The sequence below is a fragment of the Chenopodium quinoa genome, unplaced genomic scaffold (assembly GCF_001683475.1).
Source record: "Chenopodium quinoa cultivar QQ74 unplaced genomic scaffold, ASM168347v1, whole genome shotgun sequence".
Classification (NCBI taxonomy): domain Eukaryota; kingdom Viridiplantae; phylum Streptophyta; class Magnoliopsida; order Caryophyllales; family Amaranthaceae; genus Chenopodium; species Chenopodium quinoa.
This window is the reverse complement of record NW_018743516.1, coordinates 304,849-331,197: the sequence shown is the minus strand read 5'-3', so window position 1 is coordinate 331,197 and position 26,349 is coordinate 304,849. Positions and strand designations below refer to the sequence as shown.

Genomic DNA, 26,349 nt, shown 5'->3' with positions numbered 1-26,349 from the left:
TTAATCAAGGTATCCAAATGCCCCAAATGGGTCGCCAACGTCGTCCCAGTTCCGAAAAAGGATGGAAGGGTAATAATGTGTGTCGACTATCGAGATCTAAATAAGGCAAGTCCAAAGGACGACTTCCCTTTACAACACATCGATATTCTAGTGGATAACACAGAAAATCACACGCTCCTCTCGTTCATGGATTGATACGCGGGCTATAATCAAATTCTGATGGCGGAGGAAAACATGGAGAAAACAACCTTCATAACACCATGGGGTACTTACTGCTACACGGTAATGCCATTCGGGTTGAAGTATACGTGCATGATATGATTGTAAAATCAAAAGATCGCCCAGGCCATCAAATAGCCTTTAGAAAATTCTTCGAAAGACTGAGAAAATACAACATGAGGCTGAATCCATCTAAGTGCGCTTTTGGAGTCACCTTAGGAAAACTTTTGGGTTATGTCATAAGCTCTAGAGGAATAGAGATAGACCCAACCAAGATCAAGGCAATCATGTCAATGCCACCACCAAAAACCGAGAAGCAAATTCGTGGATTTATTGGCCGGTTGCAATACATAAGCAGGTTCATATCAAAATTGACTACAATATGTGAACCAATCTTCAAAAAGCTTAAAAAGAATGTACCAATGATATGGGATGACGAGTATCAAAAAGCCTTTGAAAGGATCAAAATCTATCTCTCAAATCCTCCCGTATTAGCACCAGCACTTCCGGGAATACCTCTTAGATTGTACTTAATAGTTACCAAAGAGACAATGGGAGCCATGCTAGCACAATAAGTAGAAGGCAAAGAAAATGCGATCTACTATCTAAGCAAAAAGATGCTCGAGTATGAAGCAATATACACCACTTGAGAAATTGTGCCTCCCATTGGTGTGGGCCACAACCAAGTTAATACATTACATGCTGGTGTACACAGTCTTTGTAGTTTCCCAATTAGATCCACTCAAGTATTTATTCGAGAAATCTACACTCAATGGGCGCATATCGAGATGGATAGTCAACCTAGCCTAGTTCGATGTAAGATTCATGCCACAAAAAGCTATAAAGGGATCTTTGGTTTCGGATTTTTTAGCAGACTTTCCAATAGAAGACTCGACGCCAATACATGACAATGAATTTCCAGACGAAGACTTGATGGTCACTGAAGATGATACTTGGACCTTGTACTTTGATGGAGCCTCAAACCAAAAGGGATGTGGCGTTGGAGTATTACTAGTATCACCCAAAGAAGAGCATGTTCCAATCTCTATAAAGCTTGATTTCGACGTTATTAGCAACGCAGCTAAGTATGAAGCATGCATTGTTGGCCTTGACACATCTTTGGCATTGGGAGTGAAAAAGTTACAGATATTCGGAGACTCTTCATTGATCATCAATCAAATCTCCAAAAGATGGAAAGTAAAGAGAGAAAGCCTAGCCCCTTACCAAACTTATTTGGAAACCCTCACTAATCAGTTAGTGAAAGTGGAATACACATATCTGCCTAGAGAAGAAAATCAATTTCCTGATGCCTTGGCAAGACTAGCCTCAATGGTTAGGATTCCTACGGAAATCGAGCAAATGCCTCTAACTATAGAAAAAAGGCATAAACCGACTTACATTCAAGCTATAATAAATGATGAAGTGACCCATGAAGAAGAAGAAGAAGAAGATGAAGAAGAAGAACCATGGTATATGGATATACTTAACTATGTCACCAAAGGAGAATACCCTCCCCATGCTGACAAAAGAGCAAAACGAGCATTAAGACTCTTGGCTTCCCAATACGTACTCATAGACAACGAGCTACACAAAAGGGTACCTAAGGGTCGAGCTCTCTTATGTGTATGAAAAAAGGATGCTAAAAGAGAAATGAGGATAGTCCATGAAGGAATTTGTGGAACTCACATAAATGGCAAAATGTTAGTCCAAAATATAATGCGAGAAGGATACTACTGGACTACAATGAATAGGGATTACCATCAATACGTAAAAAGATGCCTTAAGTGCCAAATCTACGCTAATTTACAACATGTTCCTCCATCTTTACTCTACACCTACACGTCGCCATGGCCATTCTCTACATGGGGAATTAACATCATCGGCAAAATCACTCCCCCAGGAACAGGAGGTCACGAAAATATCTTAGTGGCAATTGATTACTTCACAAAGTGGGTCGAAGCGCAATCATACGCCAAACTCACTGCAAAACATGTAGCACTATTTATTGAAAGAAATATTACTTGTTGATATGGAGTCCCACATGAAATGATAAGTGACAATGGAAATCACTTTTAAGCCGAGAGTGAAGAATTGCAACAAAAATATGGTATTCAACATCATCATTCTTCTCCTTATAGACCTCAGGAAAATGGAGCAGTCGAAGCAGCTAATAAAAATTTAAAGACTATCATCGAGAAAATGACGGAAAATTACAAGGATTGGCTGACAAACTTCACTTCGCATTGTGGGGTTATCGCACGTCAATTCACACGTCAACAGCAAATACGCCATTTTCCTTGGTTTATGGAATGGATGTCGTACAACCTGTAGAGCTAGAGATTCCATCTCTACGCATCGCATTAGAGAGCAAACTGGATGAAGTTGAATGGACTAGGGCAAGATATGAGGAGCTAATTCTACTTGATGAAAAACGACTAGAAGCTCTACATCACACCCAATGTTATCAAACTCGTATGGCTAGACATTTTAATAAGAAGGCCAAGACAAGAAACATCAAAGTAGGAGATTTGGTGTTCAAAGAATTAAGGAAAAATGTTTTAGATCCAAGGGGAAAATCAGACCTAATTGGTCTGGACCCTACATTGTCAAAACAATCTTGTTAGGAGGTGCAGCAAAATTAACTGACATGGATGGCAATGAGTTCTCGAACATGACAAATCTTGACCAACTTAAAAAATACAACCCATAATCACTTGAGTAGGACACTCAAGAGAGCTACGTTCGGCCTGATTCCTTAAGAAAGGATACGTAGGCAACCCTTTATGGGTGCGGCCACTTTACTTTTTTTTTTCAAACCTCGCATCCCGGACTTAATAAAAAATTCATCAGAAGATCGACAAAATATCGGCGTCACAAGAAAACTTCTAGCACCAGCCCATGAACCTAGCTCCAGACGACAACCCCTGTCGCCTGACGCCAGACTGCCGCAACTGGCGCCAGTCGTAAAATCGCGGCGCCAATTTTCCGTAAAGTATCTGGGAATATTTCGGTGTTTTCGGTAAATTTTCGACTTCCGTACTCTGAAAAATTTCTGGAAAATTAAATTTTCAGTTTTCATTGCTTTAATAAATTAAATTTAAAGGATATAATTTAATTAAAAAGCTGGAATCTCATTAATAAAATAAATTACATTATTGATGGAATTTAAATAAAGCCTAAATAAATTAACTTTGAATTTAAAACTAAGTCTAATAATTGAAAGTTAAGAAATGCTTTTAATCTTTTTTCTCTTTCTTTGCCCTCTTCCAATTCTTATTTGTGTCTTTTTCTCATCCATAACTTTAGCCAGTAGCCATCCTTTAGAGGACCTACATTCAATTTTGGAATAAATAGTTTTTCCTTTAGCTAGGACCCCATGTTTCTTTTCTACCCAAGCCTTCTTCTCTGTAGTGTTAACTTTCCTTTTTTCCTTTATCCTTCGCAGAGCTTTTCTTCTTAGGCATTGTAGGTGTTTTGAACTCAACTCTTTCACCGAAGCATTCCTTAACAGGAATCACTTTATCACCTAGACGACTCTTCACATCAGTTTTACTCTGATTTTTCTTCATGTCCTTTGAAGGTTTCTTCAAAAGCCATCTTTTCACATCATTGGGCAAGGAAGGAGGAACCTTTTGGGTAATTACTTCCCATAAAGGTGTAGCGCTCCAATAAGTATCAAATTTGTCTACTTCTTGAGAGACAGAGAACTCATAGGACGACGAAGATCCCTGAAAGGAATTGTTTGAAGTAGGCCAACTGTCTTTTTACCCTTCAGGGGTAATAAAAAGTCATTCGGGACAAGCTTGGAAGACGGGAGAAAGGCTGCTTGTTGACACCAACCATATTTTCTTTTTTCCACCAAGGGATGACCCACTTGATGGCAAAATTGCAAGACCCAAAGACCTTCTTCCATTCGTGGCGCCCCATCTTAGAGAAGCGTTTCTTCCTTCTCACAAAGCAATTTGTGAGTGTACTTCTCGATATTGTCTCGAGGACTAATTAATTCTAGTCTTTCGATTAGCAACATCTATAAAAAAAATTCAATGCAAATAAATTATTATTACTATACAAAAATATGTTTTTGATTTCTTTGATTAAAAATATTATTTTTCTACCTGTAATAAAATTGGAGAGCCCCGAAAAGGCGCTTTTGGATTCTTCTTTAATTCGTCAAGACTAAGCATAGTCTCTCCAACTATTAATGGCATTGGATTTCTCCCAGATTCTATCTGCTCCAAAACAGTTGATATGATTGCTTGACCCTCATTAGTTTTACCACTAGTGAGAAGATATTGATTAAGCATGCAAAAAAGAAAAGCTCTTCTTCTATAAACATGAAAAGACTCAGAATAAGGTCTATCAAAATAATGGCTAGCAAAAATTCTTTCAAATTAAATATGCTACCATCTACTATTTTTGCTAGATCTTTTTCCTTTAAATTGAAGAAGTGTTCCAAATCCTTATAATAATATTCGTTTATTCTAAGGATTACTACAAGATCTAATGCAGGGAAGCCTAAAATAACACCGAATTCTTCCGGCAAAGGGATAATTTCATCATACCCTAATCTAAAGCAATGAGTATCCACATCCCAATATTCTAGAACGGTATGAATAAAATCTAAATCAAGATCTACCCCTTTGACACCATAAATACCCCCCATGTGAAACACATCTAACTCTTTTCTCTCCTTGGCAGTAAGAGACCGACACCATTCATGAGTGAAGTTGGTAAAACTTTTAGAGACTAGAGAAATGATTATTATTTCAAAAGCTAAGAATATATTTAATCTGCTGAAATTAAGAAGAAAATCAGCTGGGCAGGGGGCTATTTATATACAAAATCAGCGCAGTTTTAATCTGGGAAGGATTCAGAATCAGCGCTCATTAGCGCCGGACGCCAAATATTGGCGCCTGACGCTAGAGCCTGGCGCTAAACGGTAAGCGTAGCGGCTGGCGCTACACCAAAACGTGTGGCGCTAGGTGGCGCTAACGTGTCTTATTATACGAGCTTCCCAAAAACCGCGTTTTTTGGCTGATTTGAGTCTGACCAATGACTTTACGGTCTTTTATTCTTTTTTATACCTTTTTTCTAAATTTTATTTATTTCTTCTTCTTAATTAATATAACTATTGTATTAATTATATTATTTTTCAGATTTTATTTAGACTTAACTTCTAAGTTTTTATAAATCCAATATTTTTTTTACTTTTATTTTTTCATTTTTTTCTCTTTGGGGGAGAAAGTCGGATACCCTCCATCAATAATAAAAATGACGGAATTTTCACAATTCTTTGCACACATAAAATGCACATTAAAAAATGAAAAAATAATAAATAATAAATAAATACTGAATAAACTCATAAGTAATATGTATATACAAGCATGCCTAAATAAAGAGTCCAAACAGAGGCAAAGTTTTATACAAAGTCAAAATATAATAAAAGGCACAGGAACAAACTACGGCGCTGGGGGACGTACGCCCATCATCTCATAAAACTGCACCGTACGAGGAGTAACCTCTCCACCAGCTCCAGCTCCAGCTTCGGTCTCCTCAGGAGGCGGAAAACTCAGTATAGGACCCGTCCACCCAAGATCAACCTGAGGCTGAGGCTGCGGAGGTTGCTGCGATGACGAGCCGACCTCGTACATCCCACCACCTCTAAGAGCCAAAGTAGCCTCTCCCTGGCCCACTGGCACAACATGTGCACCCTCAGATGAAGAGCCTGAGCCCTCTAACGCCTCGGTGCGGGCAGTCTTAGAACGATCGCCTCGACCACCAGAACCAGTGCGGCGACGTCTCGAGCTAGACCTCGCCGGCTCCCTCCGCACCTTAGGTCTCGTACGGGTACGAGAAGGGATGGGCTGACCCTACAAAAGAAACTAAAATCAGAAACATGCGAAATAGAAGCAGTAATACAAAAATATAAGAAAGGAAACTACCTCCTGGACGACGTCGTCACGACGACATGTAGCCACGTTCCTCATCTGAACGAGCTGGCTCCAGAAGGCATCTATGCACCGTGCCATCGCCGTAACCACCTCGCGCGAGAACTGTCAAGAAAATAAAGTCACTAAAGATGCATAACATATATGGACAAAAGTTGAAAATAATTAAGCTTACTCGAGTCAGGTGGCGAGGAATCGACCGCTCCACGAAGCGCTCACCCTCAGGAGTTGGAGGAATCATCTCCTCAATCGGCCCGTATGTCCCCTGATAATGAATAGACATACGAGGTGGCATGAACTCAGTAGGTTCAGCCTGACAAAAGCAAATCAAAGTCAGTAAAATGTTACTTGGGGGCTACTTAACGAAAGGTAAAAGCAGAAAATCATACCGCCACATCCTCAGCCAGTACAGGGACTGGAGCTAATAGCGACAGTAGCTCCTCCTCATAGCACCGCCCAGGGATCGTATTAGATCTCCAAGGGGTACCGACTCTCTCTGATATGCTCACCAACCTTGCGGCATCGAACATGTGACGCGGTGGAGAAGCAGGAACGACAAAGGTATCCGAGGAATGCTGAATAGAAACCCTCTCTCCAAGATACGCGATCTCTCCATATGTCCCCAAGAAATAGTGACGCTCAGCAGTATACTGCGTAGCTAGCCCAGGGACAACCAAGCCAACCCACGGCCGGTACAGCACGTCAGACTCCTACAAAGAACGCCTATCAGATAAGAATCTATCGAAGGTAATGCAAAGTACCCAAATATATAAAGAACCATCCGAGATGATTTAATTTCGGATGTAAGCAGTGGACATCCCAGCACGGCGGCTTCCGCAGGAAGCACTCACTGGAAACCTGTATGGCGATGGTCTTGCCGGCGCAACCGATGGAAAGTACTCGTAGAACCATATCTACAAAGGCAAAAATTATCAGCAAGTGCTAATCAAAGCCTAGAGCTAAACTTAATGGGAGATAAAGTATACCTCTATGACCCTCCAAAAGCCGGATAGAGCGACGTTCCTCGTGAAGGACCGGTGTCGACACGAGTCTCGTAACGCTCGGATGAAGTCAGCATAGGCCAAGCTGGCCCAATCATAAGCCCCGATCAAGTGTAGATCACGGACTGCAGGCCGGTAGTAAAGCAGCACTCTACTACCCTTGTCAGGGGAAAACGTCCCTGACAGCAAGATAAGTACAAAGATGCACACACGCTGCTCTCGGATGGTCGCATCGTCATCAAAAGCCGCTGCTAGAGTCGAACGGGGAATCCCCTTCGCAATGAATTGGGTCGACTCTACATCAGCACGAGCCCGAACAACAATCGGACCCAAGAGCTCCTCGACTTCGGGAGAAGAGACGCTGATCTCATTGTCAAACGGCAGCGCAACAGAGCTAAACTCCAGTCCCGTAATGAGACTGAAGTCGGTAGGGGTGACCATCATCTCACCCCAAGGAAAGTGGAAAGTGTTGGTGGTGTGCCAAAAGAACTCCACTAGAGAACGAACCACATGGTGACCCCCTCTAGAGGCAATCATAGCCTCTGAGGTCTCGTAAAGCGCAGCCAATCGGCAAGACTCCCATAGAAGTCTCGCCTCTCCGTCATTGGTAATGTACATCTTGTACAGGTCGCCCAAGGTGTCGCAACCTCACTGTCTAACCATGCTACATTGTGCAAAATTATTATAAATAAAGGTTCTATAGTATCTAAGGTTCGCCTAGCCGCATGATACTATGTTCGCAAAAAAAAAAAAAAAAAAAAAAAAAAAAAAAAAAAAAGAGTACGTATTACTTAAACAGAGTACAAGTTCAAATTGAGCATATACGACATTTTTCAAGCATTCAAACAATTTCTTGCAATACTATAGTAATTATTGTGACAAATTGAACAAGAATTGCTAGCAAAAACGTCAAGAACAAGCCACATTGTCTTCCCGACCTTAAGAGGTTCAACAATGGTGATTTGTTCGTTTCTTCACCAAATTGAGTCAAAAAATTCTCAAATTACTCCCAAGGCAATATATAAACATAATCAAGTAATTTCATTGCATAAAATTTGACAAACAAAGAGAATTAAACAATTTAAGTTTTGAATTTTCAAGAAATTCGTGAACAAATATGTGCGAAATTCATTAAAATCAGGTTGAGTTTGAAAAATAAACTTACATAGATCGGGAAAATGGAATGAATAATATTTTATTTGCAACAAATTTGAGAGAATTCGGTTGAGAAACGAGCAAGAACGAGCCAAATGAAGTTTTGAGTGATTCTCGAGTGAAAATACGAGCAGCAACAGCGAAAATGAAGAAGAGAAGGGTATTTATGGAAAACCCGACCCTAGCGCCAAGCGACAGACCTTAGCGCCATTTGATAAGGCTTAGCGCCTGGCGCTACAACCAAATATGCGGCGCTGGCGATATTTCGATGGCGATAGACTGTCCAACCACTCAGTGCCTTTATTCCAACCTCTTACAATAAATTTTGGGTTCCTTGGTACGCCGGTTAGCCCCTCTAAGCAATTTGACATGATTTTAGTAATCGTCTTGATTACAATTACATAAGGTGATCGACCTGATGAATGACCGTCTCACTTAGCTCAAAGCGCCAAAGCATTGGCTGATTGCAATGCATCGACATAATGGTTCATGTATCAAGGCATCGACATAATGGTTCATGTAGCAAGGCACCGACATACTAGTTCATTCAGCGAAAGGCACCGACATACAGGTTCAAAAGCAGCAGAAGTGCCGACATACTGGCATAACGGAAGCAAAGTTCAAGCGAGCTTTTAAAGATCGATAAGCGTGGGTCTTCGATAATTTTCCTTGGAATATTATCGCAACAAATGAGGGTAGCTTCAAGCAAGGATATATTTTGCAGCGTTCTTTAGCTTGTGAAGAGTTGTCACAAACAACAGGAGGTGATTTTCAAGCGAAGTTGTCTTCGATCGTGTTCCCTGGCTTGTGGAAGACGGTCACAAAATGCTAGAAGTTGGTTTCAAGCGAAGCAATCTTTGATGGGGTTCTCTAGCTTGCAGAAGTCTATCATAGCGGAATTGGAGACAGTTACAAGCGTAGCAGTCTTCAGGCGGTATTCTCTAGCTTGCAGGAGGTTGTCAAAAATACAGAAATGCAGCAAATCGGTTACTACAGAGACGTGTGCTCGATGGTGCAAGATACGCGTTTCTTAACTCTTTTATCTGTTTAACTAACACTAGTTTGCAAGTATCGGCGTTACAGGAGTGGTTTAGGATCGCAAAACGTTCTGAATCATTCTCCATCCCTATCGATACTTTGACTTTTGTTTTCGAAACTTGCGTTTCTCTAAACTCAATCAAAGTGGGGGCTTCTGTAGACACCCATTTGTGTCTCCCCAAAACCAAACCCAGTTACGAGTACCTTTCACATAGAATCATAATCGAATAAAGTGAAAGTGTGGAAAGTCTAGTGTTGCGGATAGTTTAATTTCTTTTCTTTTCTCTATGTTATTGAAAACCTATTTTAAGACAACAGCAAATCAAGTTTTTTTGGTTCATAGAAAGAGTCCAATAATGGTGTAGTTGGACGGGGTTTGAAAAGAGCTTTCCAATGATATATTATAAGCCCAATTCCGATGAATAATGAGGGAGTTATGGCCAAATTACTAAACTAGGCCTGATTTGAGCCTTATATGCGGCCCAATGATGTAGAGGAGGGCTTAATATGGATTTATCATTCCTAATGCAATTAGGAATGGTTTTATTCTTCTAGATTCTTCTAGAAGGTTGTTTTCATTCCTAATTCAATTAGCATTGATAAATTGACTTATGTTGACTTTTTGGAATTTTAATCAGAATAAAAGAGTGTTTTTGAGGAAAATACAATTTTATCCTCCTGTACGCTTAAATTTTATTTGAATTTAGAAAACGCATAAAAAAATTGATTAGCGCCTAACGCGAGACATTAGCGTCTGGCGCTAAGCCTAGCGCCTTGCGCTAGCGTTAGCGTCTGGCGCTAATGTCAGCTCTGGCGCTAACTTCGTTTTTCACGTCGAAAATCTGATTTGTTTTTCTATCTTTTTGGCTGATTTTCTCTATAAATAAGCTCCTAAAAACTCCGTTTTTCATGAACAAAATATCATAAATTCTCAAGAATTCTCTAATTCTCTTCTCTCCCGAAAAAGCTTTCTTTCTCTTTTTTTTTTTCTAAACCAACCCTTTTGCATTCAAAATTCCGCATTCACAAGATCTAGAAACACCAAGCATTGTTCGAAGTTGCCTTCGCCCTAGAAATGAAAGGTTTTATCTTCTGAGGGTTGGGTCCCAAATCTCTCTTTCAATTATTTAATTTAATTGTTTTGTTTATTATTTTCCTTGAATTTACTAACGCATGTATTTTGTTATTAGAAAGAGATACGAGGCATCCAAGTAAGTGCTTGAATGGTTTTTATTGATATTATGATGTAGAAATCATGCTTAGGTCGTTATTATGATTCCTAGCGTCATGTTAGGGTGTTTTGATCTTCCTAGTATCATGTTTAGGGTAACAACTAAAAATTCCTAATATCAAGTATGATTACAAGTATGATGCTTCCTATATTCTTTCCTAATATTTATGTTAGTATCATGTTAGGGCTAAAACTTTAATCTTTATTGTTTAGTGACATGCTAGGGTTTGTTATTAATCTTGTTCGTATCATGCCTAGGATCTTGCTATTAATACTATGCTATAACATGATTATTTTAATTTTTATTATTACGATGATTATTATTATTATTTAATATTATGTTGATTGATTATATTTTATTGTTATTGCTTGATCACGGCTTTTGTATGCATGTTTAAAGGGAATTGTACTTGTAATCATGCTTAATAAGATAATTAATAATCTTGTTTAGGGTTACTGTGATTATAATTCAAGTGATCGCCAATAATAGTTTTATTTGTGCATTAAAATGCAACCAACATCGATTAAACAGGTTTAGGGTTAATCCTATTGATTACATGTTAGTAAGAAAGCGCACATGAATACGATCAGAATAAAGTAGAGGCCTATTATTAGGGCAGGTTCAATCTCTTTTAGGTTGGATTTGTACCTTCATCCCCAAACTTCTAGCCATGGTTCCAGACCTATTGGAGTTGACGATCTCCTGGATCGTTAAGGGTGTAACCTTCAGCTCGTGATTGGTTTAAAAGTTCCTAAAACTTGATGGCGAATCTTTTGCTCTATATTCTTTCCCTTTGGACGCCACCGTACTTTAGTGTATGATCACAGTGGGGTTCGAGCTAGGGGTAATGCTCGAAATATTCCCTACAACTGCCCGTTACAAATAGTGTGTACCCCAATTTTTAAAAAAAAATCCAGCACATGTTGTACTGGATTAGCTAGCTTGCATATAAATTATAGCACAGTTATTTTATAAATTAATTGAGATAAAACAAAGAATTTTATATTTATTCAATCACAAAAAAAAATACATTTATTATCGCCTAATAACTAAAACTAAACTGGGCTCAGTAATTCATAATAAAAGGGGAAAATAAAGCAATATGAAACAACAATTAAAACATCAGTATGTCAACAAGAAAATTTGTGAATCCCAGGTACTAACATCTGAATGTAGATTCATCCACAAACCTTTCACGTCTCTAGTAAAATTTGGACTCCTTTTTTAATACAAAACTAAATTCATCGCTATATCCATATGAAAATATTATGTCAGCGTATTCCTCCATGACAGCATTTGCATAAGAACTCATCAACTCCAAGGCTTTTCTATCACGAGGCTTCTCAAATTTATGAGCTTCAAAGAACCTTCAAATATTCCAGCCATCAATGACAACAACCATCAGAGTGGGCAGTATAATTTTGTACTTCAAAGGACTTAACATACTCATATTTTCTATTTGCCATGGACGACTATACATACATCCTGCATAAGATGACTTTGGAATTGAGGACGACCTTCCTTTTGTTCTTCTCCAGAATTTCGGACTCGGGAATTCTGTACTAGGACAGCAAGTGCTTCCTTCTAAGTCATTGTTGGCAATTCTTCCGCTTTGCACAGCTAAATCATGTGAGATCTCATTCAATGCTCTCTCGATGCCAGAAACTCTATTCTCCAAAGAGTCAATCCCACTTTGAGATTTACCCATAAATCTCTAAATATTGCAAAGCAAAAGGTTGATGTCAGTTATCAATCTTTAAATTAAAAATGCAGAAACTACAATGATCTTTTTTCACTACTCTCACTCATATTATTATAGTTGTTTGTTTTTCGGGTGTAAATCAACACAAAAAGATAAAAGAAGCCAGTTCTTATTAACAATGGAATAAAGAAAGAGTATGCAACTAAACTGGATGAGAACCATCATATCAGATTGCTGTCTCTCTATCTGAAGAAGCTGTTTTCTGATCAAAGACAGGTCCTCAGAGTCTGCATTGATTTTACCGACTTCCTCATTTCCTCTTCCATCAAAGTCCAACCTCCTCGGAGGAAGGAACAACATGAGACCCAGGTTTGAAAGCATAAATCATCAAAGGACATACAAATGCCACAACCTCATAAATTAGTCTTCCCTCATTCATTAACAGCTCATTTTAAAAGAGAAATTACTATTCCACGCACATTCAGTAATTTCTCTAAGTTAAATTTGAAAAGAGATCGAAATTATTGTTATGGGTACATTCAGTGAAATATAAATATCTTCCATTAGGGACCTTTATAATCTTCCTTCAATTCATCAACAGTTCATCTGAATGGGAACGAGTCAAAGTTTGCAGTGCATGTGAATATTAGCAGTAGACTATAGGAAAATTAAACATCATTTTGTTTGAGGTCTATCCTAAGACGCATCTAGGTTGAGCTTACATTTCAGTATCTTATACTCCATACTTGCTAATGATTCTATCCTAAATCTAAGCATTTATTAGATTATGTACATTTACTACAAGATACACTTCCTATTGGTGGCAAGGTTACGTAAAACAAAACCTAACATGAAGAGGCCATTGCAATATACAAAAATTTCTGAGCGCATGCAACCTTATCAGGTAGAAAATATCAACTAAAAATTACCAACATTCACCAATTGCAAACACTCATTAACAGAGTACTAACCTAGCAAAGGACATGGAAGATTTATGCAAAAACAATTACAATGATAGAATGTAGAAGATTTAAACACAAAATTAAGAAAAGATGTTCAACAGAATAGTACCGAAGCCAATTCGACTGCAGAAGAGGGGCGATTATTAATGATGTTTATCAACTCAGCTTTATGTAGCTGATACTCGTTAAATTTCTATATAAGATCATTGATACTTTCTCTAGTCTGATCACAAGCAGCACTCTCAACCAAATAATCATAAACCTAATTACAAATTGTAAAAACAAACATCAACTTTAGGTATAATTGTCTGCAAATCACGAAATCAAAAACAAGGCATTCAGCTTACAAAAAAAGGAAACGAACAAAGCTAAAGTATCAACCTTGAATTCAGACGATTTTAACAAACCCATGGCCCGGGTAGGTTCCTTGGCAGCCCCTCTCGTATGTAATAAATCAAGTACTTCGAAATTAGTAAGAATGCCAGCATTGTAGAGGTTGCGTAAAACAAAACCTAACATGAAGAGGCCCTGCAGTATACAAAAATTTCTGAGCGCATGCAACCTTATCAGGTAGAAAACATCAACTAAAAATCACCAACATTCACCAATTGTAGATTAAAACACCAAAGAATGCAGAAAGAAAGATTGTTGCAAAGAGAATCAACAACCAATACCCAAATTCTCACTTCAATAAACAGATTAACAGAGATTATATACCAACAACCCATAATTTACCATTAAAATGAACGAATTGGGGATAAATTGATCAATTTCGGGAAAGATCTCAAAGAACCCTAGAATTAATCAGCTTGCCATATCAGGTTTCTTAATTCTCTCTATAAGCCAAAAAAATTACAAAAAATTCGGCAATCAGGTATTAATCGACAAAGATGAACTAAATTCACTACTATTTGCATGTATTACTGAAGAACATATATATTTTTTAGATTTATTATTCGTTTAGACGTACAAAGGATAATTGAACCATATAAATGCCAAAAATGCATCAAATACAAAATGCATGTAGAAAAAAATAAAGCAAATTAGAATTCACAAGAACAAATTCAAGAATTTAAACAATTAGATGCCCAGAAATAAATTCAAGAAGAGGAAAAAACAATTGAAGGACTTCTTACCTCATGATCTAAAATGGTTGAAGTTTACGACAAAGATATCCTAAATTATCTAAGAATTTTTCTTTAGTGGTTAGGTTTAGATATCTTCACTTGTTGTTAAGGGGAAGATTGATGGAGGAGAGGAGAGAGGGCCTGAGTTTGAAATGAGAGAAAGAGGTGAATGACGGGGAGGAGAGGAGAGGAGAGGAGAGGAGAGGAGAGAGAGACACAGTGAGGGACTGATGAGAGAGAGAGAGAGGTGAATGACGGCTGTGAAACTCTAAAATGCCAAGTACTGGGCTCCTCTCATCAGTTAAGCCAAGTTTGGGCCTTTGTATCGGACACAATACGCCTGTTACGTGTAATATAGTATTCGTAACGGGCAAAATAGTGTCCGTTACGAATACTTATTTATTCGTAATGGGAACTGATTTGTCCGTTACAAATACATATTATTCGTAATGGACATTATTTTTCCCGTTACGAATAAATAAGTATTCGTAACGGACACTATTTTTCCCATTACGAATATCTTAATTGTAATGGGCAAAGCTTTGTCCGTTACAAATAGCCTGTTACGAATGAGATTTTTTCCACTAGAGGGCTAACTGTGGGCTACCCGCGGCCGCGGGCATTATCAGGAGAGGGCACGGCACCTGTTGTCAGCCCCTATAACCCCAAACACACCTTCTCTTTCATTTCTTTCATTTTTCCCTCCTAAAACCCCATACCCTCTCTTGCAATACCAAGCCTACTTCACCTCTTTTTCTATCATTTCAACATCAATTTCAATTGCCAAAATCAAGTTTTTCAAATCTTCAACACAAAATAAAATTTTCAGATTTCTTTCCCCAATTCAAGCAAGAAAAAAATTGGGTCTTTTTTAAAATTTTGAAATTTTGTGTTGAGGTTAGGAGTTTGTTTTTGGTAATCTTATTTTTTCTTACATCTCCATTTTGAGCATTACAAGCATTTCAAGGCTTCATTGAGGTATGGTTTCTTATTGTCTATTCATCATCTTTCTTTTTGATTTAAAGCTTGAACCTTTATGCTTTCATGGTGAAATTCTATGGTTACTACTTTTCACTTGGAATTTATTTTGAATGATATCGTTGGATGTTTAATTGAAGCTTCCTCATGATAAATGTATGAAATTTGATTGAATTCTTCAATAATAATTGTTGGCTATTTTCTCTCTCTTGGGTTTTCTTTATATTAGTTTCTTATCTTTGATAATTCAATGATTAGGATTTATTTTTCAAATTGACTCATGAATTGGTTTCTTATATTCAATTTCGCTTTCAATCCATGATTGTTTGGTTAATATTCATGATGTTATCAATGGCATTGTTCATTTGTTACCATTTCTTGCTTCTATTGCGAAATATTTCCATTTTGTGCTTGTTGTTGAACAACTACTTATGCTTAGTCTTGATACTTTGTAGATGGCCACACTTCGTCATAAGAAGCGTGCTAGAGCTAGTTCAAGCAAGACGAAGTATATTGTTCCGCCTCCACCGGAGGTTGAGGAAACTTATGGCATTGAGTTTTCAAAGGAATCTCAATAGGAGTGCTTCAAACGTCTTTCAAAGAGAAAGCTTAGGCCAACGTGTTTCTATGATCAAACGACAACAAAGTTTCTAGGGATTGATGAGGATGTTCGTCTCCTTGCGGAAGGCCTTGATCTTTTGGATTTCTTGGATTTAAATGCCCCTACCTATGATAGGGTGACTTATGAATTCCTTTATTCTCTCAAGGTTGCTCATAAATCGGGTGCAAATTACTTAAAGATTTTGACTTTCCAACTCTTCAACAATGATCACTCTTTGACGGATGATCAACTATGTTCATACTTCAAGTTTCCTTGGGCAGAGGATCCGGATCATTGTATTTCTCCGGCTCATGGTAGAATAGCAAGTGAGCTTGGATATGATGAGAAACATTGGTAGAGGAGTATCTCGGAAAAAGGAAAGTATGACCCTCAAACTTCAAAGTTCGCTTCTATGATTCATCCGGCTTTGCGATATTTTAACCGGATCCTCACCTATGCCCTTTGCTCCAAGGACTCTTTGGGAGCTATTTCCCGTGAGGAGCTTTGTTGGTTGTGGATAGCCGACCAAAATGCCTTTGAGATTGAGTCGGTGGATTTCACGGAGCGTTTGATCTCTTAATTCTTTGATATTCATGATGGAGTTTTCCTTTCGGGATGCATCCAATTGGGTGGGATGATTTCTATACTAGCACTTTGCATCAATGAGAATTACAAGGCTATACTAGACAAGCTTCCACATATTATTGTTCCTAGAGAAAAGTCCCCCTCGCATTTCTTAAACATCTCCGCACTAGTGAATCAAAAATTTCTTGATCGAACAAGGACAATGTTTTTATTTGGAAGGTCTCTCGGTATAAGTAATGGTTTGTCATCCCTTGAAAATAGGAAAATTCTCATCCTGAGGAGAGAAATTCTTAGTCATGGAGGCCCCCGATGCAAGATATTCATCCCTCTATCCAACGAAGGACAAATTGTACAAGAGATCGTTCAACTAATGCATGCTCATCGATTTCTCATTCCCTTTCCCCGGTTAAACCGGGAGTACATCTATTCCCTCCCCCTCTCCCACTCCTTCTACTTTCGATATGTCAAAATTTCATGCCAAGCTTGATTCTATTGCTAACATGTGTACTCCATGCCTTCTGTGCAACCCCCTTCCCTTGGTTATGATTACCATACGTATCGATTACATGATTTGCATGTTTCTAAGGGTTGGATTGATCCTTACGTCAACTATCCGTACTTCCCGGCCCAACAAGGACCTATCCCTCAATGGGAGCCCTTTGATCCTACTGTGGGTCCTAGACTTTTTTATCCTTATTGGGAGGGCCCCCATATTAACCCTAGTTATATCATAGGCACTACCCCGGCACTTACGACTATAGGCGTCCCGGGGGTTATGATTATGCGTATGATCCGGCTAATCCTTCGCCTTTTCCGGACCCCGAGACTTTTGGTAGGTGGGGTAGGTCAGGTGAGCCGATCTTAGATGATTGGTCCCATTAGTTTGAGCTTGATAGAATTAGGAAGGAAAGTCTGTTGAGGGGTAAGGCTCTCATGGAAGAGAGCGAGATGGAAATCTCTAGTCATTTTATGGAGACCGGTGAGGGAAATTCTCATTCTACCCCTTACCATAGTGCGGAATGATTTTACCTTGTTTCCCCCCTTTCTTTTGTTCTTTATATGTACGATATTTCTCTTTTGCCTATTTTTCTTTAGGTTTTAGAGTTAGGGGGTGGCCCATTTTAAGCTTGGGGGTATTATATGTCGTTTTTTTGTTGAATTTCGTTGCTTTTACCCCTTGCTTTTGTAGTTCATTCCTGGTCTCATCTGCTTTTGGTATCGATCTCTGAGTCCTTTGGTTTTATTATGATGCTATGCTTTGGATTTGTTGTTTGATTCATTGTTCGCTGTCTGATGCTTCTCTCTATATCTCTGATTTATGATTCTTGATGATGATTATCTGCTATCATGCTCTTTGCTACTATTTCAGTCTGACATCTCATTGGATACTTCTCCTCCTACTATTTGATTTTTCTTTATTTTCTTTATTCTATTTTCTACCTTTTCTTTTGTTCGAGTTTGTTTAGAAATTACTAACAATTTTTCTTTATATATAGTTCTTTTATTCTCACTTTGCTTTATTGTCTATGCTTGGATTTTCAACGTTACGTACGTAAGGTGCTCTTTCACCTCAATTTTGTAACCATAGCTTTGGCGCTTGGTGAGATCTTTCTATATCTTTTCGCTTTCTTTCTTAGTTGCTTAGTTTAGGGTTAGCTTTAGGATGAGTTGAAAGGTTCAAGGATGTTTTCTTTGTAACACCTAACGTGTTTGGGGTCATTGGCGTTGTTGCCAAATGACCACTTGCTTGAGAATTGGGTATTACTTGTCTTTGCTTCCATTCTTGTACTTTTTACTCTATTTTTTGATTTTTAGCTATTTTCTATCTTTCATTTACAAATGAAACATTTTTGTGGCTACTTTTGTTCTCTTTGCTTGTTTAGTTCTTTTCTTTGGACATTCTACAGTTCGGAATTTTGCCTTTGCATGTATGCTTTCCTATGTTTATTTGGTATGCATGTTTTGAGAATATTTGCGGTTGAATCTAGAATAGGGTATGCTAAGGTAGTGGTTTAGACCTTTTAGGGCCTTGAAGCCAGATTCCGTTGGGTTTGTGGTAAGACGGAGTTGCTTCCTTTGGTTGATTTGATTCCCTTAGTGAGTTTTTGCCACATCCATGTGAGTTTCAATATTTTTCAAGACTTCAACATCTATTTTTATGAGTGGCATGGATCCTTGACTATTGCGGACCTAATCTGGAATCTTGACTCATAATTCTCAAACTCGAGACCGAGCAAACTAGGGAGGACAAAGGCATCTTTTCGGGGTGGTAATTTTTCTTTTCTAGATTAATTTTCTTTATTTTTAGTTCATTTGGGTTTACATTTGCCTTCTTGCTAACCATTTGAGTCTTTCCCCTTCTTTTCAAGCCACATCATTAGTTCTTGAGCCTTTTGTTTCATTTTCGTTTCCATTATTGATTTTTGTGAAGCAATTGATCTTTATTGTTGGAGTTTGTGGTATGGATTATTGGGTACTTGGTTCTCTTTAAAGCAAGCTTATATTGCGATTTATGTGTCAATAGTGGCAAATTAATAAATGAAAAAGTCGTCCTAACTTTCTAAAAGGCAAAGACAATGCAGTTGCAAAATTGAAAAATCCGTCCAAAGTTAAAGAGGCATGGACAATTGCTTTGAAAGTAATGGAAGCATAAAAAAGAAGAAAAAAAAAATGAAAATGAGAAAATCTCAAAAAGATTTTGATGTAATTTCTTTTCCCTTTTCACGCATTGAGGACAATGCTTCCTTTTAGCTTGGGGGAGAAGCGTTTACGCTTTTTGTATATATATATTTGTGGATATAGCTTTGAATAAGCTTGGGGGTGTTAGTTTGTTTTTGTTTGGTGATTACTTAATTGTGATTCTAAGAAAGGGCCCGTTTTTTGCTTCACTTTTAGGGAAACCACCAAATTTTAAAATTTTAGCCTACCGCTAACCTTTTGCCCTAACGTTACAACCTTTGGGAAAGTCCTATCGACCTAGTGGTTGAGTCATATACCGAGGGAGGGAATTATAAGTTAAATCCTAAGGAAAAGGATGCAAGGTCAAGATTTCGGGAAACCCTAAAACTTCTAATCTTTTTCGGGTTCCTTCGAGGAACCATAGGGACGCTCACTTAGGGAAGATGTGAAACCATAGGGAGAACGCGGCTAGATTGGTTGGGATGAAAGTGGTTTGCGCCTCATTAGTTCTCTACGCTTAGCATACCTTATGTTTCAAGCAATCGTGAATATCTTGAATCATGCATACCCATTTCTTATAGAAAAGTGTTTATGCATTTGCATTTGACTATTTGTGAAAGTCCTTGTAAAGAGCTATTTGTTTGAACTTTTGTTTTACTTTATTTTCTTTTTAAATGACTTTGCCTCATTTTTGTTTCAAAGAGTTTTGGTTTAAGCTCTTAGGAAACCCTTACGAGACCTCACTCGTCCTCATAGGCGACTTTGGGGTTTAAAGGGCTTGTTGTAGCTAAAAACAACCGTGATTTCTACGAAAGTGAGTTAGTGTATGTTCTCACCTCCCTTTTTCTTTTTACTTTGAATAAGCCCTTCTTTTTCCTTTTTAGCTTTTGTTTTGCTCGGGACGAGCAAAAGTCTAGCTTGGGGGAATTTAATGACTGTCATTTATGGCACTCATAGGGTAGTCGTTTAGGATGATATCATCCCTTTTTCATGCTTTCTTCTCTTATTTTTGGTGCTTTTTCCTTTAGTTCCTTTTTTTCCTTCTTTCTTTGTGTTTTTCGTGTTTTCTTTGTGTTTTCCTTTTATTTGACTCTTTTTCCCTTTTATTTCTTTCCCTTGTTTGCTTTTGTAGGTACCTAGGAGTTGTCTTTGCAAAGGGATCAAGATGAGCTATATTGACTAAGCAAGGAGGAAACAATCTGCTCAGAGAGGGCTTGGAGAGGGCCTGGAGAGGCCTTGGAGAGGGCGTCAGCTTTCGCCAAGAGGACGCAAGCGCGGGTCCTGAGGGCCGCGGGCGCGGGGATAATGCACAAAAGTTGCAAATTCTAGCAATAGCACCTTGCGGTTGCCCCAAGGGCTTCCCACGGGCGCAAGAATATTGAAGAGAGCACTCCACTTTAGAGAGACTGCGACCCCCTGATCTTACTTTGGGAGCAGGGCATTCAGCGCGCCTTAGCCGCGGGCGCGGTAACTTTTGCCGCAGGTGCGGGCTAGAAGACCCACGGGCGCAGGAGTTTCCCAGACAGCCCGCAGAGTTTATATGGGTTCCGTACCACTTCTCCGCGCCCGCGGGATTTCTTTGAGAGGGGGCGGGGAACCCGATTTCCTTTTTTGCTTATAAATACACTTGTAATTCCTTTTTAAAAAAACTTTTAGATAATTTTCATTAACTTAGTTTAAGAGTGAGAAGTTAGAGAGAAGTTCTTGGATTTGGATTTGTATTTCAACATTGGTTTAATCAAGTTTGGATTTCTTCATCTTCAATCATTAATATTAGTGAGAATCTCTTCTTTTGGTTCATTTCTTTACTTGTTTGTCTTAGATTCATGTTTGATTGTTTGATTTCTTAGATTCAAATTTGATATTGTAGATTATATTGTTTTCTCTTGATTTTAATTTAGAATGATGATCAATGTAATTTCTAGTGATTTGTTCTTGAGTTAAACCATGATTAGTGAGTATATTAGTTTCTAAGGAGAAGGGGAAGCATGCTTGATTGATGATTTATGCTAATTGATGATCATTGATTGATTGAATTGTTACAATTAAATTGGTTAACATAGTTTTGCATGTGATTAATTAGATTAAGAGTGATCAACCTATAATAGTAATCTAGATTGCATTGCAATTATTAATGACATGAACCATCAATTTGAGAATTGCTTTAATTGATTGAGTTTGATTGTGATTTTCCTTGATTAGCCATTCATAGTGAGCCCTAGCTTGGCTTTTAGGAGATAGCGTTTGGATTTTTTTGATTGCTACTATTGTTTGTCCTTTGCAATGCTTGAATAAATTGGATGAACCATCAATTAGCATGATTATTGAACTTGCATGTGGAACCTATATCCCTAGTGTTTAGCATCTTGAATTACTTAATCAATCTAGCTTTTGTTACCATAGTACTAACCATTTTCTCACTACAATCTTCGAAGTAGCTTGACTTAAACTATAGTTAGTACCTACTCAGTCCTTTGGGTTCGACCCTTGACTTGCCATATACTAGTATTAGGTTGGTCAAGTGTTTACAAATTTAGTTTAGCTTTTGGTAAGGGTAGAGAACGACCTACATTTTCCTCTCGTCACATCGTTGAAAACCGCTGCTTATAGTTGTCTCCAAAATCTTTCCTATACCTGATTATTTTTGACAACTTTTAAATCCCAGTGAAAGTCGTCGAAGACGTCGTTACCTTGTAACCCTCATTTTGCTAATGCTTTGCTTAAATGCTTGCTGTGATATTGCTTTGTTGTAGTCTTGTTGCGCCAGTACCTCGGCGCGTTTGTAGATGTAATAATGAGCCAGTACTTTGGCGCTTGTGTTTGCTTGTGAACCAATACCTCGGTGCTTGTGATGAGCCAATGCTTAGGCGCTTAAGTAAAGTCAAATGATCGTCCTCAGGCATATCACTTATTGCAATTGTAATCGAGCTAACTACTAATCATGCCAATTTGCTTATAGGGGCTAACTAGCATACCAAGGAATTGTATCGCTGAAGGAAGGAGATTTGACGCATGTCTTCACGTACCATCGCGACACGTCAATTTTGTCGCGGTGTGTGAGCTATGTCGCGGCACGATAGTTTTGGCGTGGTGCGTTAGAGTCGCATTATCTGGAATAAAACCTCTTCTTCTTCCTTTTTTGCTGTTTGCCTTTTTTCGCACTAAGTTTCGCTCAAATCTTCTTTTTACTCGTTTCTCAACCAAATTTGCTAAATTTTTTTGCAAATCAAAGCTCTCGATATCTAGTTTGCTGATCTATATAAGTTTTGCTTTAACTCCTCCCAATTTGGAAGAATTTCGTGCAAGTTCTTTGTGAATTTCAGGAAAATCTAAAACTGAAGGTGCTCTTTTTACTTTATTTGTCGAATTTATTGCCACGAAATTTCCTTTTTTATGCTTGTATATCACCTTAGGAATGTTTAAAGACTTGTTTGACTCAATTTGGTGAAGAAACGAACGTTTTGCCATTGTTAGGAACCTTGAGTTTGTGAACAAAATGTGGCTTGTTCTTCATGTTTTGGCTTGCTCTTTGTGCTTAATTTGTCACAATACTTGCTATAATATTGTAAAAAACTATTTGATTGCTCAGAAATGCTGTTATTTCTTGAATAAAAAACATGCTCTGTTTTAGTACTACATACTTTATTTTTTATGAATATAGTATCATGCGGCTAGGTGAATGTTAGCTACTATAGAACCCTTTAATTTATTATTTTTATGTTTAAAACATAATTAGCATGGCTAGACGTCGTGATTTCGTCTCACGCTCTCGTGGGCCTCACCAAGAGGATGAGCCTGTCGACGCAGGCGAGGTACGTCCACTAGCATTTGCCAGTTCCCTGAGTGGGACGACATACTCTGTACTTTTTTCCCACCTTTCACTTTTTCGAGCGCGTTCGTCGTGGAATTATCGAAGACCGAGTTTGTTGCCATGGCTCAGGCAACAGTGACATTGGGCATTTGTACAAAACCTAATTTTGCAACAAGATGGAGCTGTTCACGCTTTAGGAGTCATGCGACTTGACTCCTATGCTCTAGACTACGCATGCGCTTTTCTTTTTGCAGTTGAGCCATTTCCTAATTCGGGCTCTAGTGGAGTTCTTTTTGGAAACCACCAACACATTCCATTTTCCCTTGGGCGAGATGACTGTCACTCCCCTCAACTTTTCTGTCATCACCGGATTGGAATTCCGGTCAACTGATGTTCCTTATGTAGGGACCTTACTCTTTCCTCACTAGAGGTGGACGAGATGCTAGGTCATGTCGCTATCCGAGCTCGTGTTGAGTCTAGGTCGGTATAGATGAGCGGTCGATCTATCTGCCGGTCTCTGCTAGTGGAGGCTTTCCGAGATGATGTGACTACCTAAGAGCAACGGGTATGCATCTTTATTATGATTCTTTTGTCAGGGAGTTTCCCCTCTAACAAGGGTAGCCGAGCATTGCTCTACTACCTTCTTGCTCTTCGCGACCTTAGACAGGTAAGGACTTTTGACTGGGCCAGCTTGGCCTATGCTGACTTCCTGCTTGTATTGCGACTCGCCTATTTCCATCAGAGCTACGACGAGAAGCACCCTTTCTAGTTTTTAGAGGATCGTAGAGGCATACTCTTGTTTTTCTCAAAAAGAATTGACTGTTTCGTGCTAGCTAGCTTTTGTTGATGCTTCTCTGTTATTCGAGGTTTAGTTCTATGAGTACATTCTGACCTTGTCTCCGGCCAGATCTTTGCCTCAAGGGCTCCCCATTGCTGCTAGTTAGGGAGACCGTTATCCATGCATGGTTGCTACTGGACTCGTGCTAGAGTCGCTTCTGGCGGTACGAATTATTACCATTATTTTTGTTTACTCTTCTTTGTAGGACTCTGTCTTATGGATATCTTGTTTTATAAGATCCTGATCCTATTTTCTGTCCATGGGTTGAATTGGACGTTCTCGTGAAGGTTGTTCAGTCAACTCAGCGACATTATTTCCAGGGGACGTACGACGTTGTGGTGTATTTGGGCGAGAGAGTTGCGATTCAGCACTCGTTTGCGTTTTTCATTGTTATGACTCATCCTCCAATGCATATGATGGACCAGCCTAGGACTCCAATAGATACATCGCCAGCTGGCGTTGATTGGCAGAGGTTTAGCCACCTGAACCAATACTATGCTGAGAGGCTTTTTCCGCGGTTGGCTCCACCCCCTTCCATATTTTTTTATTTATCTATTGGTAGCCCCTAATGATGCTTAATTTTTTTTATTTTAGCAAGTTGTTGCAGAGGCTGCAAAGTTTGTATCTCAAATCATTTTCATCACCTATCTGGGGTCTTATGGGCTGGTCGAGGATATGATACCTCCGGCTCCTGAGCAGCGGCGTCTAATGGAGAGATCAATCCCTCAACATAAGACTTGGGTAGGATTATCCCCTGGTGTCTGTATGTATGTATATTTTGATTATTTTTAATCTTTTTCTTTTGTAGTTTATTAGTGAGGTGATGACGAAGATGGAAAAAGCTGCGGAGCCCTTTCATTATCATTTGGTGAGGTTAAGCCATCAGGCATCATCCTTTCAGCTTGTTCCTCTGACTCGTACTCGCGCGAGGCAAGAGGGTAGGAAGGAAAGATCCGGATCGCGGCGCCGTCCTACCTCGGTTGAGAACGGGGACGGGCCAGAGGGGTTAGATCATACTGTTGTCTTAGACGACTCCGGCTCTTCTTCTGAGGGTGTGGCGATGAGACACCCTGGTCAGGGTATGTCGACACTTGCACCTTTCATAGCAGGTGACACGTACGAGGTTGGTTCGTCATCGCAGCAGCCACAGCGACAAGAGCCTCAACAGATGAGCTAGGATGGGGTGGCCCTATTCTTTTGATTCCTACGGCTAGAGTGACTGATGTTAGGCAGGAAGTGACTCCGCGGACTTTGCGGTTTTACGATACCTTCGGCATTCGTCCTCCGGCGCCATAGTTGTACCTGTGCTTATTTATTTTGAATATATAGGAATTTGTATAATATTGAATCTTATGCGATGTATATACATACTAGTATTACTATGTAGTTTTTATCCTTTGCATTTTTATTTTTCATTTTATGTTATTTTATGTGCATGTGTGTATGTGAAAACATTGTGATAAAATTTTGGGCAAAAATTTCTGTCATTATTATTATTATTATTATCTTGGAGGGTATCCGACTTACTCCCCAAATAAAAGAAGGAAAAAGTAAAATGAAATTTGATTTAAATAAGCTTAATATTAAACTTAAAATAGTAATTATGGAAAAAGCATTTGAATACGGCTTGTACGGTGTAGGAAATATTTCAAAAATCCCACACTTGAGCCTCATTGTGATCATACACTCAAGAATGGTGACGTCTAAAGGGAAGGAAGTTAGAGCAAAAGAGTCTCTAATAAGTTTTAGGAACTTGTAAACCGTTTACAGGGTGAAGGTTACACCCCTTCACGATCCATGAGATCGCTAACTCCATAGTGGTCTGGAACCATAACTGGATATTCGGGGATGAAGGTACAAATCCAACCTAGAAGAGATTGAAACTGCCCTTAAAATAGGCTTCCACTTTATTCTTCTCATATTCATGTGCGCTTTCTAACTAACATACAATCAATATATTAATCCTAAGCCTGTTTAATATATGTTGGTTGAACATTAATGCACAAAAAAATCTATTATTTGGCGATCACTTGAATTATAATCACATTAATCTAAACAAGATTATGAATTATATTATTAAGCGTGATTACAAGTACAAATTCCCTTTAAACTTGCAAGAGAGGGCGTGATCAAGCAATAACGATATGAAGCAGCATAATAACAGCAATCATCATAACAATCTCAATCTTATTAAAGCATAATAATATTAGCAAGATTCTAGGCATGATACTAACAAGTTTAATAACAAATCCTACCATGTCACTAAACATTAAAAATAAAATCTTTAACCCTAACATGATACTAGCATGATATAAGAAATAGGAAGCAACCTAAACATGATACTAGAAGCAATAAAAACATCCTACATGATACTAGGAATCAAAATAATATAATCATGCTTTCTAAAGATATATAAGAGTTAAAAACAACTTACTTGGTTGCCTCGTATCTTTTTCTAATAACAAAATACACA

General features: G+C 38.6%; 1 long non-coding RNA gene across 2 annotated transcripts; it reads right to left on the bottom strand.

Annotated features, from left to right (window-relative positions):
• Positions 1-11,666: 11,666 nt before the first annotated feature.
• LOC110739924 lies at positions 11,667-14,709 on the bottom strand. Of its 2 annotated transcripts, XR_002514958.1 has the most exons (4): positions 14,394-14,709; positions 13,639-13,785; positions 13,367-13,519; positions 11,667-12,307 (listed from the first exon to the last, which is right to left on the bottom strand). It is a non-coding gene; the product is annotated as an uncharacterized LOC110739924 (long non-coding RNA). The 2 variants fall into 2 exon arrangements; XR_002514959.1 differs by lacking the exon at positions 13,367-13,519 and having other exon boundaries at positions 14,394-14,703.
• Between the last annotated feature and the right edge of the window lie 11,640 nt (positions 14,710-26,349).